At 33.9% G+C, this 20,320-nt stretch overlaps 12 non-coding genes across 12 annotated transcripts; all 12 read right to left on the bottom strand.

The window, feature by feature from the left end:
* Nucleotides 1-365: 365 nt before the first annotated feature.
* LOC134703036 (U2 spliceosomal RNA) lies at nt 366-558 on the bottom strand. The gene has a single exon (XR_010104703.1). It is a non-coding gene; the product is annotated as a U2 spliceosomal RNA (small nuclear RNA).
* Nucleotides 559-1,534: 976 nt separating this feature from the next.
* Nucleotides 1,535-1,728, bottom strand: LOC134703069 (U2 spliceosomal RNA). Its single transcript, XR_010104732.1, has one exon. It is a non-coding gene; the product is annotated as a U2 spliceosomal RNA (small nuclear RNA).
* A 977-nt stretch (nt 1,729-2,705) lies between these two features.
* On the bottom strand, nt 2,706-2,898 carry LOC134703035 (U2 spliceosomal RNA). Its single transcript, XR_010104702.1, has one exon. It is a non-coding gene; the product is annotated as a U2 spliceosomal RNA (small nuclear RNA).
* Nucleotides 2,899-10,506: 7,608 nt separating this feature from the next.
* Nucleotides 10,507-10,699, bottom strand: LOC134703033 (U2 spliceosomal RNA). Its single transcript, XR_010104701.1, has one exon. It is a non-coding gene; the product is annotated as a U2 spliceosomal RNA (small nuclear RNA).
* Nucleotides 10,700-11,686: 987 nt separating this feature from the next.
* LOC134703032 (U2 spliceosomal RNA) lies at nt 11,687-11,879 on the bottom strand. Its single transcript, XR_010104700.1, has one exon. It is a non-coding gene; the product is annotated as a U2 spliceosomal RNA (small nuclear RNA).
* Nucleotides 11,880-12,856: 977 nt separating this feature from the next.
* On the bottom strand, nt 12,857-13,049 carry LOC134703031 (U2 spliceosomal RNA). The gene has a single exon (XR_010104699.1). It is a non-coding gene; the product is annotated as a U2 spliceosomal RNA (small nuclear RNA).
* A 977-nt stretch (nt 13,050-14,026) lies between these two features.
* On the bottom strand, nt 14,027-14,219 carry LOC134703030 (U2 spliceosomal RNA). The gene has a single exon (XR_010104698.1). It is a non-coding gene; the product is annotated as a U2 spliceosomal RNA (small nuclear RNA).
* Nucleotides 14,220-15,196: 977 nt separating this feature from the next.
* LOC134703070 (U2 spliceosomal RNA) lies at nt 15,197-15,389 on the bottom strand. Its single transcript, XR_010104733.1, has one exon. It is a non-coding gene; the product is annotated as a U2 spliceosomal RNA (small nuclear RNA).
* Nucleotides 15,390-16,366: 977 nt separating this feature from the next.
* LOC134703066 (U2 spliceosomal RNA) lies at nt 16,367-16,559 on the bottom strand. Its single transcript, XR_010104730.1, has one exon. It is a non-coding gene; the product is annotated as a U2 spliceosomal RNA (small nuclear RNA).
* Nucleotides 16,560-17,536: 977 nt separating this feature from the next.
* On the bottom strand, nt 17,537-17,729 carry LOC134703054 (U2 spliceosomal RNA). Its single transcript, XR_010104719.1, has one exon. It is a non-coding gene; the product is annotated as a U2 spliceosomal RNA (small nuclear RNA).
* Nucleotides 17,730-18,706: 977 nt separating this feature from the next.
* Nucleotides 18,707-18,899, bottom strand: LOC134703041 (U2 spliceosomal RNA). Its single transcript, XR_010104708.1, has one exon. It is a non-coding gene; the product is annotated as a U2 spliceosomal RNA (small nuclear RNA).
* A 977-nt stretch (nt 18,900-19,876) lies between these two features.
* On the bottom strand, nt 19,877-20,069 carry LOC134703029 (U2 spliceosomal RNA). Its single transcript, XR_010104697.1, has one exon. It is a non-coding gene; the product is annotated as a U2 spliceosomal RNA (small nuclear RNA).
* Nucleotides 20,070-20,320: the final 251 nt, after the last annotated feature.

Genomic DNA, 20,320 nt, shown 5'->3' with positions numbered 1-20,320 from the left:
CTTTTCCCCGCGTTTTTCCGTAACGCTAAAAATTTATATAGAGTTTGTTTTAAAGGAACGAGAATACATTATTACACTGACATATGCTGTTATGAATACAAGCGAGAGAGAGAAAGAGAAAAAAAAAAACCCATCACATTATTAGAAAAGAAAAAAATACTTTTCAGAGAACAGACATAAACAAATAAAATAATATGCGATTTATTTTACATGCGCGAGAAGTAGAATTAATTTACAACAATGAGTAAAACTATACAATACATAACATAAAATAATATAGAAAAAGTATTAGAGAATATTTTACTGGGGCTGTTTCTCAGACTATAGAAGGAGCTATTTTTCTATTTTAATTTTCTCCCCGAAATGGGGAGTGAGCCGATCCTGGAGGTACTGCAATACCAGGCCAACTCGTGGCAAGAGCGGTGCAAGCACCTAACATCTCACCTAGTTGCAAAAATCAGTTTAATATCGAAGTACCCACATGGGGTACGTATCAGATATTAAGCTGATAAGAACAGATACTACACTTTGATCTTAGCCAAAAGGCCGAGAAGCGATACTCAAATGTTTCCGAGTTTCCAAAGCCTATAAATCCTATGTCTTACTCAGACACGGTGTTTTAATTTTAAAACAAGCTACACAAATTTTGCAAATGTATATACAAAAAGCACACGAAACACGAGATCTTGCTTTGCTTTAATTACCCAACAGCATGAAACGATTTCTGCATGACAAAACTGGTGTGAAAATAAAAAAAGCGGCTTGTGAAATACGGCAAGTCGCAATAAAAGGGAGAATGCATTTTTAAACGTATGTCATACGTATACGTATTCGTATTTAATCTTAATCGAACAAAACAACATGACAATTTTAATTCATTCTATGTCCGACGAACGCAGATTTCAAAGCCTTGAAAATTTCATTGATCACAAAATAAATTCAACGCTTTTTCACAATCAGCACGGACTTTTCACTCTGTCGTTTAAATAAAAAACACACAAACAGTTCATCTGTTCTATTTTTTAAAGGAATTAACCGGTACAGCTATGTTTAAATTAATTTTAAAAGGAGGAAAAAACTTACCGGCCGACTGTAGTTTCCATCGTTTGCCCTCGTTCTGAGGCGACGTCGCTATTAACGATGATTGAAACAGTAGAAGGGGACGTAATTCTTTTCCCCGCGTTTTTCCGTAACGCTAAAAATTTATATAGAGTTTGTTTTAAAGGAACGAGAATACATTATTACACTGACATATGCTGTTATGAATACAAGCGAGAGAGAGAAAGAGAAAAAAAAAACCCATCACATTATTAGAAAAGAAAAAAATACTTTTCAGAGAACAGACATAAACAAATAAAATAATATGCGATTTATTTTACATGCGCGAGAAGTAGAATTAATTTACAACAATGAGTAAAACTATACAATACATAACATAAAATAATATAGAAAAAGTATTAGAGAATATTTTACTGGGGCTGTTTCTCAGACTATAGAAGGAGCTATTTTTCTATTTTAATTTTCTCCCCGAAATGGGGAGTGAGCCCGATCCTGGAGGTACTGCAATACCAGGCCAACTCGTGGCAAGAGCGGTGCAAGCACCTAACATCTCACCTAGTTGCAAAAATCAGTTTAATATCGAAGTACCCACATGGGGTACGTATCAGATATTAAGCTGATAAGAACAGATACTACACTTTGATCTTAGCCAAAAGGCCGAGAAGCGATACTCAAATGTTTCCGAGTTTCCAAAGCCTATAAATCCTATGTCTTACTCAGACACGGTGTTTTAATTTTAAAACAAGCTACACAAATTTTGCAAATGTATATACAAAAAGCACACGAAACACGAGATCTTGCTTTGCTTTAATTACCCAACAGCATGAAACGATTTCTGCATGACAAAACTGGTGTGAAAATAAAAAAAGCGGCTTGTGAAATACGGCAAGTCGCAATAAAAGGGAGAATGCATTTTTAAACGTATGTCATACGTATACGTATTCGTATTTAATCTTAATCGAACAAAACAACATGACAATTTTAATTCATTCTATGTCCGACGAACGCAGATTTCAAAGCCTTGAAAATTTCATTGATCACAAAATAAATTCAACGCTTTTTCACAATCAGCACGGACTTTTCACTCTGTCGTTTAAATAAAAAACACACAAACAGTTCATCTGTTCTATTTTTTAAAGGAATTAACCGGTACAGCTATGTTTAAATTAATTTTAAAAGGAGGAAAAAACTTACCGGCCGACTGTAGTTTCCATCGTTTGCCCTCGTTCTGAGGCGACGTCGCTATTAACGATGATTGAAACAGTAGAAGGGGACGTAATTCTTTTCCCCGCGTTTTTCCGTAACGCTAAAAATTTATATAGAGTTTGTTTTAAAGGAACGAGAATACATTATTACACTGACATATGCTGTTATGAATACAAGCGAGAGAGAGAAAGAGAAAAAAAAAAACCCATCACATTATTAGAAAAGAAAAAAATACTTTTCAGAGAACAGACATAAACAAATAAAATAATATGCGATTTATTTTACATGCGCGAGAAGTAGAATTAATTTACAACAATGAGTAAAACTATACAATACATAACATAAAATAATATAGAAAAAGTATTAGAGAATATTTTACTGGGGCTGTTTCTCAGACTATAGAAGGAGCTATTTTTCTATTTTAATTTTCTCCCCGAAATGGGGAGTGAGCCGATCCTGGAGGTACTGCAATACCAGGCCAACTCGTGGCAAGAGCGGTGCAAGCACCTAACATCTCACCTAGTTGCAAAAATCAGTTTAATATCGAAGTACCCACATGGGGTACGTATCAGATATTAAGCTGATAAGAACAGATACTACACTTTGATCTTAGCCAAAAGGCCGAGAAGCGATACTCAAATGTTTCCGAGTTTCCAAAGCCTATAAATCCTATGTCTTACTCAGACACGGTGTTTTAATTTTAAAACAAGCTACACAAATTTTGCAAATGTATATACAAAAAGCACACGAAACACGAGATCTTGCTTTGCTTTAATTACCCAACAGCATGAAACGATTTCTGCATGACAAAACTGGTGTGAAAATAAAAAAAGCGGCTTGTGAAATACGGCAAGTCGCAATAAAAGGGAGAATGCATTTTTAAACGTATGTCATACGTATACGTATTCGTATTTAATCTTAATCGAACAAAACAACATGACAATTTTAATTCATTCTATGTCCGACGAACGCAGATTTCAAAGCCTTGAAAATTTCATTGATCACAAAATAAATTCAACGCTTTTTCACAATCAGCACGGACTTTTCACTCTGTCGTTTAAATAAAAAACACACAAACAGTTCATCTGTTCTATTTTTTAAAGGAATTAACCGGTACAGCTATGTTTAAATTAATTTTAAAAGGAGGAAAAAACTTACCGGCCGACTGTAGTTTCCATCGTTTGCCCTCGTTCTGAGGCGACGTCGCTATTAACGATGATTGAAACAGTAGAAGGGGACGTAATTCTTTTCCCCGCGTTTTTCCGTAACGCTAAAAATTTATATAGAGTTTGTTTTAAAGGAACGAGAATACATTATTACACTGACATATGCTGTTATGAATACAAGCGAGAGAGAGAAAGAGAAAACAAAAAACCCATCACATTATTAGAAAAGAAAAAAATACTTTTCAGAGAACAGACATAAACAAATAAAATAATATGCGATTTATTTTACATGCGCGAGAAGTAGAATTAATTTACAACAATGAGTAAAACTATACACGCAGCTACATTAAGGCCGTTTTCACACTACTTTCGACAAGGGCAGATAACTCCGTTCAATCTCATTAAATATTCATGCGTCGTTGTACACGCCGCCATGATGGAGAAGAAAAAATGTCCAGTTTACCATCTTTTGATGAAGCAGCGTTGCAGCAATCGTTGCCTTAGGATGCGGAATGGTCCAAGTCAGGGTAATTATAGAAAAATTGTAAAAAGTCATGGATAAATTATATGATTTAGGCGATTTTCTGTCGAGTATTAAGCCCCGCCCTCTACGAATATTTAGCCAATCAAAAAATACCTGCTTCATTTAGAAGCTTGCATCAATATTTTTCTCGAGCACCTGTAATGTGACGAAAAATAGGAAATATGGACAGAAATGTGGAATTTGTGTTAATCTAGATAGATATTTAGTAAGAATTAACCCAACAACATCACAAAAAATGGAAACGGTACGTTTAAACGGAGTAGTCTGCAAATCTCAGGCCTCCGACTTGTGATGTTGTGCCTCCGACAGTGTCGGGGGGTATAACTAGCCTAATTTATGCATTCTCTCGGTTAAAAGAAGTTATTTGCACTGATCCAATCTATTGTTTTCACATTTTTGTTGATTTTAATGAATGTTTGATGCATTTCCTTTACAAATGAAGATATACACAAAAAAGGGGGGGGGGGGGGCACATTTGTTTCAAGATGGTGAAATTATACCCCCTTATCATGTTCATATAGTCTTCAAGCCAGGAAAGTGATATATTTATACCAGAATTGGTGCAGTTATGCAGACCATCTTGCTGAATGTGTGGTCAAGCCCTTTCAGTCATTCATTTTGTGATAGCTATATGCAGCAATTTAAAACTTAAAGCTCCTCTAAAAATTCTAAAAGTTATCGTTTAATAGGCGTAGCTCAATATTATCCTCGTCTCTTGGTTGTTCTTGCCATTAAGAATTGTGATGTCACGCTTTCAATGCTTGTTATTTTTACTTTGGCACTTTCCTATGACCGATTGGAATAGACTTAATGATTAGTTTAGTTAGCATATGTTTAAAATAGTTATCAAAGGTACCAGGATTATAATTTAGTACGCCAGACGCGCGTTTCGTCTACGCTGTACAGTATATTGAGTCAGTAGTTTCTAATGATAATGATAATTTGAGATACATGTACATAAGTTTTCATCTCTAACTGTACTTTTGCTTGTATGTTTAGGATGGCATTTACTTCCACACGTTTATATCTTAGCTTTTTTGCATTTGCACGTCTTGGTTGTGCACGAATCTTTTTATTAACATCTTGTGCATGTTTTGCTTGTAAGTGACAATTAAACTAGCATTCTTTGCAGCTGCGTGCAGTGATATCAAGGTCTCGGGCCATACCGATGTGTCTGCAGTGTCTTTAAGAGGCTCTAGATCTTCAATATCGTAACATGACTGCAGTACACTTCTAGTATATTCACAGAAAAAATATTTATAAATTAACTTTAAACTATGGTCCAGACTCCCTGCCCTGTTAACCACCGATATGCGCAACATAACAAAACTTCATTTTACAATAAGTGCAATTGATTTTTGAGATCTTCTTATTGTTCTTACAAGTAGTCAGTAAACTTCAATGTGTGAAACTGCTTTTTTTTATTTAGTTAAAAAAAATTCTTATAAAAATATAATAAAATTACCATTTTAATGACATGACAACTAGAAGGGTCTGACATACCTTACGAAGAGTTTAGAAAACGTGTTAATTACCCAGATCATATGCGTACAGTTGGACCATATGAGTATTTATCTTACCTCCTATACATTTCTAGGAATATGATCGGTTAAAAGCGTCCTTGTGGAGACTGTGTATATTTGATATCAGGTTAGTAGGGAGACGTGGCTTATTTCATACATGGTTAGTAGTGGTGTTTTGTCCCTGAATACTCTATATTAGGCAAAAGGGAGGTGGGGCTTATTTCATACATAGTTAGTAGTAGTCACTTTATAAAAACAAAAGGTACTGAGAAAAAATCTTAACGGTTCAACAGCTACTAAATTGATGATTAAGATGGAAATAAATTCATGAAATGCATTTAAACCTAACAAGTTGTTATTATATATATTGGCGTCTGTCTTTGTAGGATCGCCAGAAAAAGATTCTTAATGCTAACAGTATTGAAGACTTGCTCATTTTGATAGTAGTCTAAATTTCACACGTTAAGATAGTCGCTAAGATAAATTCGTTACATAGTGTGCTAGTGACGTGATACGGTATATATGGGGTCAGTAAATTCAATATGGGGAGTCGAGCCTCGCTCTCACCCCATATGGAATTTACTGACCCCATATATTTCGTATTAGGTCACTACATGTAGCACACTATGTAACTAATAATACCCATATAGTCATGACCATACTCGTATGGTCCGGAACATATATATATATATATATATATAGTCAGTTTGAGTAATAATTATCACATAATACCCTATGGACATAATGCTTTTCATATCATCATTTTTGAATGCGTTTTATTTCATACTGGATACAAAAATTCAATATACTGTACATACATGACATAGACACATATATGCCAGAAAAGAAGTCATGTGCCAGATACACTGTATATACATAAACATTAATTAACATTTCCCGTCATCTATGTTAAAATAACTTTTAATATGGACATATCTCTTATTGTCATGTCATGATGTCACTATTAGAATGACTCGGTGAGAGCTTCAGTCCTTTCACTAAAACTGGGTACAATTTTACTATATCCAGAAATTGCATGCCAGAAAGGTAGGCAAGTGAGAAATAAATATTAAAATTCAAATGTATGCTAAGTTAGCCAGCTATGTCATGTATGTTGACATGTCAGCTTTGAGTTAAAAACATTCATCGTACATGTACGTACATTTGTACCAACATACATTTGTACATGTACATCTTGAATATAATATATTTGAAGCGGGTTCTGGATGACTACCAACTTACTAAAATGATATAGTTATTTAAGCAAGATATTATATACAAAAAAAGAAGATGTGATATGATTGTCATTGAGACCACTCCACAAGAGACCAAATGTAACAGAAATTAACAGCTATAGGTCACTTTACTGCCTTCAACAATGAACAAAGCCTATACCTCATAGTCAGCTATAAAACCATATAGGTGTTCCAGACCACATGAGTATTTGGACCTGACCATACATGTATTTAAATCATTGATTGATTGATTGTTGGTTGCTTTACGCCGTATTTGGGTTAAATTGAAATAAAGATTTATCAAAATCTTTATTTTTAGTTTTAAAAGTTGAAATTATTACCATAAGATGGATAAAGTGAACAAGCGAGCAATTGAAATTAGACATTTGATTAATTGTAAATCTGAATGCTATTTTTGTTCTCTCGCCCAAGGTGACACTTGCTACCACAAGTAACGTAATTTTTTTTATATTAACATGTTGCAGTTCATGCATGATCCTAAGCATTTGCACTTTTTGTAAAGTTGCTAAATATAATAAAACAATTGCCCTCCCACATTATATTTACTTCCCATAACTTCAATTTCAGTGGCCATAATTCAAGTGTCAGATGAATTACTGATCGACATGCTGAATATAAGAGATTAACAGATTTAATAAGCTTGACTTTTTTTAAATATTTTGAATATAAACTTCTTATTTCAATTACAATTGAACTTTTATATTAATTTGAGAGTAAAGTTATTTTGATCTGTTATATGCATTTGTATCCAATAAACTAAACTAACTTCTTAATACTAGTCAGACTGTTCGCGTACGGTCGACTATATGAGTATTTAAAAAAAGTATGCATACAGTCCAAACGGTATGCGTACAGTCCAATAACTCATACGGTCTGGTACATAGGCATTATATAGTTTTTCCACTTTTGTTTATATTCATTATGTTATTTAGTTTTGTAATTTAATGGGGTTTGCTGATGTCAACTTTTTTATTCAACAGGCACATGCTATTTTTACTTTATATATAGCTTCCTAGAAGATCAGGCAGGGTATATATAGCTTCCTAGAAGATCAGGCAGGGTAACTCTTGGCATTATGCCATATTACCTGGCTGGTAACTGTTTATGTGCTATTTACATTAAAATTGTAGCACTTTACAGTTGCTGGGTAGGTTAAAATATCTCATCATTAAGAACATGGCAGCAATAAAGAAGATGAGGCATGAAAAAATGAAACTGAAATGATGAGTTCCTTGGGTCATTGCCTATTTCAATTGTTGATGTAAAAGAAGTCCATACTGACCATGTACTTGTAAGTTTTACTATCTGGAATATGCTGTTTTACTTATATTATCAGCACTGACTTATTTAAGACTGTATGAAGTCATATAATTGCTTATCGCCACTTCATTTTCTGTCTGATCATGTGTGGCAATCATACCACATCTCATTTTTGTTGAGTCACCGACTTTTGTCATAGAAGGGAGACATCACGATTCTACATTTCATTGGCAACGGCTTCCACAAATATTCACTCTGCGGTTAAAGTTTTGTAAAAAAGAAACTTGATTATCCCTATTTTACTTATAAATGGAGTTTTTATTCTAGTAAACATTACAAATACTCTGTGGTTAAAGTTTAAAATTTTAATAACTTTCTTAAACTATCCTGGATTTGTACGAAACTTGGACAGAAGGTTGTTTATGATCAAAAGCTAAAAAAAATCTTATGGAGGAATTTAAATAGAGAAAAATAGTCAACAAATGACCGAACAACGCATTAATTTTATATCACTTGGAAACCACGGTAATTCATTGTAAGCACTGTAATAAATGTATTCAATCGTAGAAAGCATCATACATTCAAAATTAAAATTAAACTGAAGAAGATATGTGTGAGGAATGAAAATTATTTGTTCTTATTGCTGACAATAAAAAATTATGGACCGTTATTTAATATGACAAAACACTATAATCCCTAGGTCACTCACGCTTTTTGCATTTTAAAAGTAAGTGTAACAGATGTTGAATTTAATATATTTGTACATTATTTTTTTATATGTAACAGTTAACTGTTACAATTGAGATACTTGTAAGTTCATATCATTTTAATTTAAACCAAATTATTGGACCATGATAGTTTTTTTATATCCAAACTTAAAAAAACATATTGCTTTGATTCCCTTTACCAATATATCAAAGATATATTATGATTTAAAAGATGGTTAAATTCGTGCTTATAGCATAAATTTGTAACAATATTATTTCATAAATTAATTGTAAATTCTTGCAATACAATCTTACCATGAGATTTTAAAATAATAAAATATACAATTAATGGGTGCAAAATTCATTCTATAACATCAAAGAGATGTTAAAGATATATTTATCTCTATATTTTGTTTAGTGTTTTTATGTTGCAAATATGTCAATGGTTGATTTTGCGGTCACAATTTAACAAATAGAATTTCTGTAAATTTATTCTTGCATATCTGACACTGATTACTGGTATAAATGGGGTTGCAAAAAAGGGTTATATTACTACTGAAATTTGGAGATTTTGTTATTGCATTGTTAGATTTGTAAGATCACAGACTGAAAACTCATAAGTTTGTAAAAGTAAAATCTATTTTTGTCTAACATTTGTCTAAGTTAATTACAAAATGTAGAGTAATTTTTCTTCCTTAATTTCTGTTGGAATATTATGCTTGCAATTTTTTTTCAGATATATCAGAGTATACATGGTACATTGTATACACTTAAATGTATCTTGTTAAGTTTAAAGATTATAGGTTCTTTTAAAATGAAAAGTCACATGTTGACAAAATTGTATTTAACATGATCATTGCAGATACATGTAGATTGAAAGCTTTGTCGTTTTTAGTTAATCAATATAAGGTCCCATAAATAAAAACGGACACATCTTATATATCTTGAGTACTTTTATTCACTCACACAAAGTGTAAATATTCTTATAAATTTTAAAAACACCGGCTTTTATATTTAAAAAACGTATTATATCATCTATCATTAAGCGCGGAAACAACCCTCGCTTTCCCCGGTACCGATTCAAAATCGTTATCTTTGTTGCGCTTTAAAATATTGCCGACGATAGAATTTTCGTTTAATTTTCAATATTTTGACCTAGCACAACCTTTTAATCTCAAACAAATGCCACCAACTGAGGAAAATTATTTTAAGAATTTAAATACGATCATGAATCTTGCTGGGGGTTTCTCCAATTTTGTTTCTGAGAGTCATACGAGGTAAGCAAAGATGACAAAATCACGGAATTTGACCTTCAAAGACGTAAAATCATTCTAAATAAACATTTTTAACAAACTGTTCTGACCCCCAGCACTTTTAAGTGACACTGGTAGTTGCTTAACCTATTATTAAAATTTGGATGAGAATGGTGAAGGGTAAAAGGTTGTGCTCGAGCCAAATACAGACGACAGTTTTAACATATGAAAATGGCATGTCACGTGACAGTGTTAGGGTCACGGGGTCATATTTTTATGTTCAGTGATGAGAAATCAGACGGCCTTTCGTTATTGTCCATGTACGACTATGAAATATTTGACATTAAGCCGATTCTGACAATTCCGTTTTCACCCCCCTTTTTTCGTCAAATTTACAAAATTGCGTCCTTAATGTAGCTGCGCAATACATAACATAAAATAATATAGAAAAAGTATTAGAGAATATTTTACTGGGGCTGTTTCTCAGACTATAGAAGGAGCTATTTTTCTATTTTAATTTTCTCCCCGAAATGGGGAGTGAGCCGATCCTGGAGGTACTGCAATACCAGGCCAACTCGTGGCAAGAGCGGTGCAAGCACCTAACATCTCACCTAGTTGCAAAAATCAGTTTAATATCGAAGTACCCACATGGGGTACGTATCAGATATTAAGCTGATAAGAACAGATACTACACTTTGATCTTAGCCAAAAGGCCGAGAAGCGATACTCAAATGTTTCCGAGTTTCCAAAGCCTATAAATCCTATGTCTTACTCAGACACGGTGTTTTAATTTTAAAACAAGCTACACAAATTTTGCAAATGTATATACAAAAAGCACACGAAACACGAGATCTTGCTTTGCTTTAATTACCCAACAGCATGAAACGATTTCTGCATGACAAAACTGGTGTGAAAATAAAAAAAGCGGCTTGTGAAATACGGCAAGTCGCAATAAAAGGGAGAATGCATTTTTAAACGTATGTCATACGTATACGTATATATATATGATCGTATTTAATCTTAATCGAACAAAACAACATGACAATTTTAATTCATTCTATGTCCGACGAACGCAGATTTCAAAGCCTTGAAAATTTCATTGATCACAAAATAAATTCAACGCTTTTTCACAATCAGCACGGACTTTTCACTCTGTCGTTTAAATAAAAAACACACAAACAGTTCATCTGTTCTATTTTTTAAAGGAATTAACCGGTACAGCTATGTTTAAATTAATTTTAAAAGGAGGAAAAAACTTACCGGCCGACTGTAGTTTCCATCGTTTGCCCTCGTTCTGAGGCGACGTCGCTATTAACGATGATTGAAACAGTAGAAGGGGACGTAATTCTTTTCCCCGCGTTTTTCCGTAACGCTAAAAATTTATATAGAGTTTGTTTTAAAGGAACGAGAATACATTATTACACTGACATATGCTGTTATGAATACAAGCGAGAGAGAGAAAGAGAAAAAAAAAAACCCATCACATTATTAGAAAAGAAAAAAATACTTTTCAGAGAACAGACATAAACAAATAAAATAATATGCGATTTATTTTACATGCGCGAGAAGTAGAATTAATTTACAACAATGAGTAAAACTATACAATACATAACATAAAATAATATAGAAAAAGTATTAGAGAATATTTTACTGGGGCTGTTTCTCAGACTATAGAAGGAGCTATTTTTCTATTTTAATTTTCTCCCCGAAATGGGGAGTGAGCCGATCCTGGAGGTACTGCAATACCAGGCCAACTCGTGGCAAGAGCGGTGCAAGCACCTAACATCTCACCTAGTTGCAAAAATCAGTTTAATATCGAAGTACCCACATGGGGTACGTATCAGATATTAAGCTGATAAGAACAGATACTACACTTTGATCTTAGCCAAAAGGCCGAGAAGCGATACTCAAATGTTTCCGAGTTTCCAAAGCCTATAAATCCTATGTCTTACTCAGACACGGTGTTTTAATTTTAAAACAAGCTACACAAATTTTGCAAATGTATATACAAAAAGCACACGAAACACGAGATCTTGCTTTGCTTTAATTACCCAACAGCATGAAACGATTTCTGCATGACAAAACTGGTGTGAAAATAAAAAAAGCGGCTTGTGAAATACGGCAAGTCGCAATAAAAGGGAGAATGCATTTTTAAACGTATGTCATACGTATACGTATTCGTATTTAATCTTAATCGAACAAAACAACATGACAATTTTAATTCATTCTATGTCCGACGAACGCAGATTTCAAAGCCTTGAAAATTTCATTGATCACAAAATAAATTCAACGCTTTTTCACAATCAGCACGGACTTTTCACTCTGTCGTTTAAATAAAAAACACACAAACAGTTCATCTGTTCTATTTTTTAAAGGAATTAACCGGTACAGCTATGTTTAAATTAATTTTAAAAGGAGGAAAAAACTTACCGGCCGACTGTAGTTTCCATCGTTTGCCCTCGTTCTGAGGCGACGTCGCTATTAACGATGATTGAAACAGTAGAAGGGGACGTAATTCTTTTCCCCGCGTTTTTCCGTAACGCTAAAAATTTATATAGAGTTTGTTTTAAAGGAACGAGAATACATTATTACACTGACATATGCTGTTATGAATACAAGCGAGAGAGAGAAAGAGAAAAAAAAAAACCCATCACATTATTAGAAAAGAAAAAAATACTTTTCAGAGAACAGACATAAACAAATAAAATAATATGCGATTTATTTTACATGCGCGAGAAGTAGAATTAATTTACAACAATGAGTAAAACTATACAATACATAACATAAAATAATATAGAAAAAGTATTAGAGAATATTTTACTGGGGCTGTTTCTCAGACTATAGAAGGAGCTATTTTTCTATTTTAATTTTCTCCCCGAAATGGGGAGTGAGCCGATCCTGGAGGTACTGCAATACCAGGCCAACTCGTGGCAAGAGCGGTGCAAGCACCTAACATCTCACCTAGTTGCAAAAATCAGTTTAATATCGAAGTACCCACATGGGGTACGTATCAGATATTAAGCTGATAAGAACAGATACTACACTTTGATCTTAGCCAAAAGGCCGAGAAGCGATACTCAAATGTTTCCGAGTTTCCAAAGCCTATAAATCCTATGTCTTACTCAGACACGGTGTTTTAATTTTAAAACAAGCTACACAAATTTTGCAAATGTATATACAAAAAGCACACGAAACACGAGATCTTGCTTTGCTTTAATTACCCAACAGCATGAAACGATTTCTGCATGACAAAACTGGTGTGAAAATAAAAAAAGCGGCTTGTGAAATACGGCAAGTCGCAATAAAAGGGAGAATGCATTTTTAAACGTATGTCATACGTATACGTATTCGTATTTAATCTTAATCGAACAAAACAACATGACAATTTTAATTCATTCTATGTCCGACGAACGCAGATTTCAAAGCCTTGAAAATTTCATTGATCACAAAATAAATTCAACGCTTTTTCACAATCAGCACGGACTTTTCACTCTGTCGTTTAAATAAAAAACACACAAACAGTTCATCTGTTCTATTTTTTAAAGGAATTAACCGGTACAGCTATGTTTAAATTAATTTTAAAAGGAGGAAAAAACTTACCGGCCGACTGTAGTTTCCATCGTTTGCCCTCGTTCTGAGGCGACGTCGCTATTAACGATGATTGAAACAGTAGAAGGGGACGTAATTCTTTTCCCCGCGTTTTTCCGTAACGCTAAAAATTTATATAGAGTTTGTTTTAAAGGAACGAGAATACATTATTACACTGACATATGCTGTTATGAATACAAGCGAGAGAGAGAAAGAGAAAAAAAAAAACCCATCACATTATTAGAAAAGAAAAAAATACTTTTCAGAGAACAGACATAAACAAATAAAATAATATGCGATTTATTTTACATGCGCGAGAAGTAGAATTAATTTACAACAATGAGTAAAACTATACAATACATAACATAAAATAATATAGAAAAAGTATTAGAGAATATTTTACTGGGGCTGTTTCTCAGACTATAGAAGGAGCTATTTTTCTATTTTAATTTTCTCCCCGAAATGGGGAGTGAGCCGATCCTGGAGGTACTGCAATACCAGGCCAACTCGTGGCAAGAGCGGTGCAAGCACCTAACATCTCACCTAGTTGCAAAAATCAGTTTAATATCGAAGTACCCACATGGGGTACGTATCAGATATTAAGCTGATAAGAACAGATACTACACTTTGATCTTAGCCAAAAGGCCGAGAAGCGATACTCAAATGTTTCCGAGTTTCCAAAGCCTATAAATCCTATGTCTTACTCAGACACGGTGTTTTAATTTTAAAACAAGCTACACAAATTTTGCAAATGTATATACAAAAAGCACACGAAACACGAGATCTTGCTTTGCTTTAATTACCCAACAGCATGAAACGATTTCTGCATGACAAAACTGGTGTGAAAATAAAAAAAGCGGCTTGTGAAATACGGCAAGTCGCAATAAAAGGGAGAATGCATTTTTAAACGTATGTCATACGTATACGTATTCGTATTTAATCTTAATCGAACAAAACAACATGACAATTTTAATTCATTCTATGTCCGACGAACGCAGATTTCAAAGCCTTGAAAATTTCATTGATCACAAAATAAATTCAACGCTTTTTCACAATCAGCACGGACTTTTCACTCTGTCGTTTAAATAAAAAACACACAAACAGTTCATCTGTTCTATTTTTTAAAGGAATTAACCGGTACAGCTATGTTTAAATTAATTTTAAAAGGAGGAAAAAACTTACCGGCCGACTGTAGTTTCCATCGTTTGCCCTCGTTCTGAGGCGACGTCGCTATTAACGATGATTGAAACAGTAGAAGGGGACGTAATTCTTTTCCCCGCGTTTTTCCGTAACGCTAAAAATTTATATAGAGTTTGTTTTAAAGGAACGAGAATACATTATTACACTGACATATGCTGTTATGAATACAAGCGAGAGAGAGAAAGAGAAAAAAAAAAACCCATCACATTATTAGAAAAGAAAAAAATACTTTTCAGAGAACAGACATAAACAAATAAAATAATATGCGATTTATTTTACATGCGCGAGAAGTAGAATTAATTTACAACAATGAGTAAAACTATACAATACATAACATAAAATAATATAGAAAAAGTATTAGAGAATATTTTACTGGGGCTGTTTCTCAGACTATAGAAGGAGCTATTTTTCTATTTTAATTTTCTCCCCGAAATGGGGAGTGAGCCGATCCTGGAGGTACTGCAATACCAGGCCAACTCGTGGCAAGAGCGGTGCAAGCACCTAACATCTCACCTAGTTGCAAAAATCAGTTTAATATCGAAGTACCCACATGGGGTACGTATCAGATATTAAGCTGATAAGAACAGATACTACACTTTGATCTTAGCCAAAAGGCCGAGAAGCGATACTCAAATGTTTCCGAGTTTCCAAAGCCTATAAATCCTATGTCTTACTCAGACACGGTGTTTTAATTTTAAAACAAGCTACACAAATTTTGCAAATGTATATACAAAAAGCACACGAAACACGAGATCTTGCTTTGCTTTAATTACCCAACAGCATGAAACGATTTCTGCATGACAAAACTGGTGTGAAAATAAAAAAAGCGGCTTGTGAAATACGGCAAGTCGCAATAAAAGGGAGAATGCATTTTTAAACGTATGTCATACGTATACGTATTCGTATTTAATCTTAATCGAACAAAACAACATGACAATTTTAATTCATTCTATGTCCGACGAACGCAGATTTCAAAGCCTTGAAAATTTCATTGATCACAAAATAAATTCAACGCTTTTTCACAATCAGCACGGACTTTTCACTCTGTCGTTTAAATAAAAAACACACAAACAGTTCATCTGTTCTATTTTTTAAAGGAATTAACCGGTACAGCTATGTTTAAATTAATTTTAAAAGGAGGAAAAAACTTACCGGCCGACTGTAGTTTCCATCGTTTGCCCTCGTTCTGAGGCGACGTCGCTATTAACGATGATTGAAACAGTAGAAGGGGACGTAATTCTTTTCCCCGCGTTTTTCCGTAACGCTAAAAATTTATATAGAGTTTGTTTTAAAGGAACGAGAATACATTATTACACTGACATATGCTGTTATGAATACAAGCGAGAGAGAGAAAGAGAAAAAAAAAAACCCATCACATTATTAGAAAAGAAAAAAATACTTTTCAGAGAACAGACATAAACAAATAAAATAATATGCGATTTATTTTACATGCGCGAGAAGTAGAATTAATTTACAACAATGAGTAAAACTATACAATACATAACATAAAATAATATAGAAAAAGTATTAGAGAATATTTTACTGGGGCTGTTTCTCAGACTATAGAAGGAGCTATTTTTCTATTTTAATTTTCTCCCCGAAATGGGGAGTGAGCCGATCCTGGAGGTACTGCAATACCAGGCCAACTCGTGGCAAGAGCGGTGCAAGCACCTAACATCTCACCTAGTTGCAAAAATCAGTTTAATATCGAAGTACCCACATGGGGTACGTATCAGATATTAAGCTGATAAGAACAGATACTACACTTTGATCTTAGCCAAAAGGCCGAGAAGCGATACTCAAATGTTTCCGAGTTTCCAAAGCCTATAAATCCTATGTCTTACTCAGACACGGTGTTTTAATTTTAAAACAAGCTACACAAATTTTGCAAATGTATATACAAAAAGCACACGAAACACGAGATCTTGCTTTGCTTTAATTACCCAACAGCATGAAACGATTTCTGCATGACAAAACTGGTGTGAAAATAAAAAAAGCGGCTTGTGAAATACGGCAAGTCGCAATAAAAGGGAGAATGCATTTTTAAACGTATGTCATACGTATACGTATTCGTATTTAATCTTAATCGAACAAAACAACATGACAATTTTAATTCATTCTATGTCCGACGAACGCAGATTTCAAAGCCTTGAAAATTTCATTGATCACAAAATAAATTCAACGCTTTTTCACAATCAGCACGGACTTTTCACTCTGTCGTTTAAATAAAAAACACACAAACAGTTCATCTGTTCTATTTTTTAAAGGAATTAACCGGTACAGCTATGTTTAAATTAATTTTAAAAGGAGGAAAAAACTTACCGGCCGACTGTAGTTTCCATCGTTTGCCCTCGTTCTGAGGCGACGTCGCTATTAACGATGATTGAAACAGTAGAAGGGGACGTAATTCTTTTCCCCGCGTTTTTCCGTAACGCTAAAAATTTATATAGAGTTTGTTTTAAAGGAACGAGAATACATTATTACACTGACATATGCTGTTATGAATACAAGCGAGAGAGAGAAAGAGAAAAAAAAAAACCCATCACATTATTAGAAAAGAAAAAAATACTTTTCAGAGAACAGACATAAACAAATAAAATAATATGCGATTTATTTTACATGCGCGAGAAGTAGAATTAATTTACAACAATGAGTAAAACTATACAATACATAACATAAAATAATATAGAAAAAGTATTAGAGAATATTTTACTGGGGCTGTTTCTCAGACTATAGAAGGAGCTATTTTTCTATTTTAATTTTCTCCCCGAAATGGGGAGTGAGCCGATCCTGGAGGTACTGCAATACCAGGCCAACTCGTGGCAAGAGCGGTGCAAGCACCTAACATCTCACCTAGTTGCAAAAATCAGTTTAATATCGAAGTACCCACATGGGGTACGTATCAGATATTAAGCTGATAAGAACAGATACTACACTTTGATCTTAGCCAAAAGGCCGAGAAGCGATACTCAAATGTTTCCGAGTTTCCAAAGCCTATAAATCCTATGTCTTACTCAGACACGGTGTTTTAATTTTAAAACAAGCTACACAAATTTTGCAAATGTATATACAAAAAGCACACGAAACACGAGATCTTGCTTTGCTTTAATTACCCAACAGCATGAAACGATTTCTGCATGACAAAACTGGTGTGAAAATAAAAAAAGCGGCTTGTGAAATACGGCAAGTCGCAATAAAAGGGAGAATGCATTTTTAAACGTATGTCATACGTATACGTATTCGTATTTAATCTTAATCGAACAAAACAACATGACAATTTTAATTCATTCTATGTCCGACGAACGCAGATTTCAAAGCCTTGAAAATTTCATTGATCACAAAATAAATTCAACGCTTTTTCACAATCAGCACGGACTTTTCACTCTGTCGTTTAAATAAAAAACACACAAACAGTTCATCTGTTCTATTTTTTAAAGGAATTAACCGGTACAGCTATGTTTAAATTAATTTTAAAAGGAGGAAAAAACTTACCGGCCGACTGTAGTTTCCATCGTTTGCCCTCGTTCTGAGGCGACGTCGCTATTAACGATGATTGAAACAGTAGAAGGGGACGTAATTCTTTTCCCCGCGTTTTTCCGTAACGCTAAAAATTTATATAGAGTTTGTTTTAAAGGAACGAGAATACATTATTACACTGACATATGCTGTTATGAATACAAGCGAGAGAGAGAAAGAGAAAAAAAAAAACCCATCACATTATTAGAAAAGAAAAAAATACTTTTCAGAGAACAGACATAAACAAATAAAATAATATGCGATTTATTTTACATGCGCGAGAAGTAGAATTAATTTACAACAATGAGTAAAACTATACAATACATAACATAAAATAATATAGAAAAAGTATTAGAGAATATTTTACTGGGGCTGTTTCTCAGACTATAGAAGGAGCTATTTTTCTATTTTAATTTTCTCCCCGAAATGGGGAGTGAGCCGATCCTGGAGGTACTGCAATACCAGGCCAACTCGTGGCAAGAGCGGTGCAAGCACCTAACATCTCACCTAGTTGCAAAAATCAGTTTAATATCGAAGTACCCACATGGGGTACGTATCAGATATTAAGCTGATAAGAACAGATACTACACTTTGATCTTAGCCAAAAGGCCGAGAAGCGATACTCAAATGTTTCCGAGTTTCCAAAGCCTATAAATCCTATGTCTTACTCAGACACGGTGTTTTAATTTTAAAACAAGCTACACAAATTTTGCAAATGTATATACAAAAAGCACACGAAACACGAGATCTTGCTTTGCTTTAATTACCCAACAGCATGAAACGATTTCTGCATGACAAAACTGGTGTGAAAATAAAAAAAGCGGCTTGTGAAATACGGCAAGTCGCAATAAAAGGGAGAATGCATTTTTAAACGTATGTCATACGTATACGTATTCGTATTTAATCTTAATCGAACAAAACAACATGACAATTTTAATTCATTCTATGTCCGACGAACGCAGATTTCAAAGCCTTGAAAATTTCATTGATCACAAAATAAATTCAACGCTTTTTCACAATCAGCACGGACTTTTCACTCTGTCGTTTAAATAAAAAACACACAAACAGTTCATCTGTTCTATTTTTTAAAGGAATTAACCGGTACAGCTATGTTTAAATTAATTTTAAAAGGAGGAAAAAACTTACCGGCCGACTGTAGTTTCCATCGTTTGCCCTCGTTCTGAGGCGACGTCGCTATTAACGATGATTGAAACAGTAGAAGGGGACGTAATTCTTTTCCCCGCGTTTTTCCGTAACGCTAAAAATTTATATAGAGTTTGTTTTAAAGGAACGAGAATACATTATTACACTGACATATGCTGTTATGAATACAAGCGAGAGAGAGAAAGAGAAAAAAAAAAACCCATCACATTATTAGAAAAGAAAAAAATACTTTTCAGAGAACAGACATAAACAAATAAAATAATATGCGATTTATTTTACATGCGCGAGAAGTAGAATTAATTTACAACAATGAGTAAAACTATACAATACATAACATAAAATAATATAGAAAAAGTATTAGAGAATATTTTACTGGGGCTGTTTCTCAGACTATAGAAGGAGCTATTTTTCTATTTTAATTTTCTCCCCGAAATGGGGAGTGAGCCGATCCTGGAGGTACTGCAATACCAGGCCAACTCGTGGCAAGAGCGGTGCAAGCACCTAACATCTCACCTAGTTGCAAAAATCAGTTTAATATCGAAGTACCCACATGGGGTACGTATCAGATATTAAGCTGATAAGAACAGATACTACACTTTGATCTTAGCCAAAAGGCCGAGAAGCGATACTCAAATGTTTCCGAGTTTCCAAAGCCTATAAATCCTATGTCTTACTCAGACACGGTGTTTTAATTTTAAAACAAGCTACACAAATTTTGCAAATGTATATACAAAAAGCACACGAAACACGAGATCTTGCTTTGCTTTAATTACCCAACAGCATGAAACGATTTCTGCATGACAAAACTGGTGTGAAAATAAAAAAAGCGGCTTGTGAAATACGGCAAGTCGCAATAAAAGGGAGAATGCATTTTTAAA

The sequence above is a fragment of the Mytilus trossulus genome, unplaced genomic scaffold (assembly GCF_036588685.1).
Source record: "Mytilus trossulus isolate FHL-02 unplaced genomic scaffold, PNRI_Mtr1.1.1.hap1 h1tg000817l__unscaffolded, whole genome shotgun sequence".
NCBI classification, from domain to species: Eukaryota; Metazoa; Mollusca; class Bivalvia; order Mytilida; family Mytilidae; genus Mytilus; species Mytilus trossulus.
The sequence above is the reverse complement of the archived record's forward strand: the minus strand, read 5'-3'. Positions and strand labels throughout refer to the sequence as shown.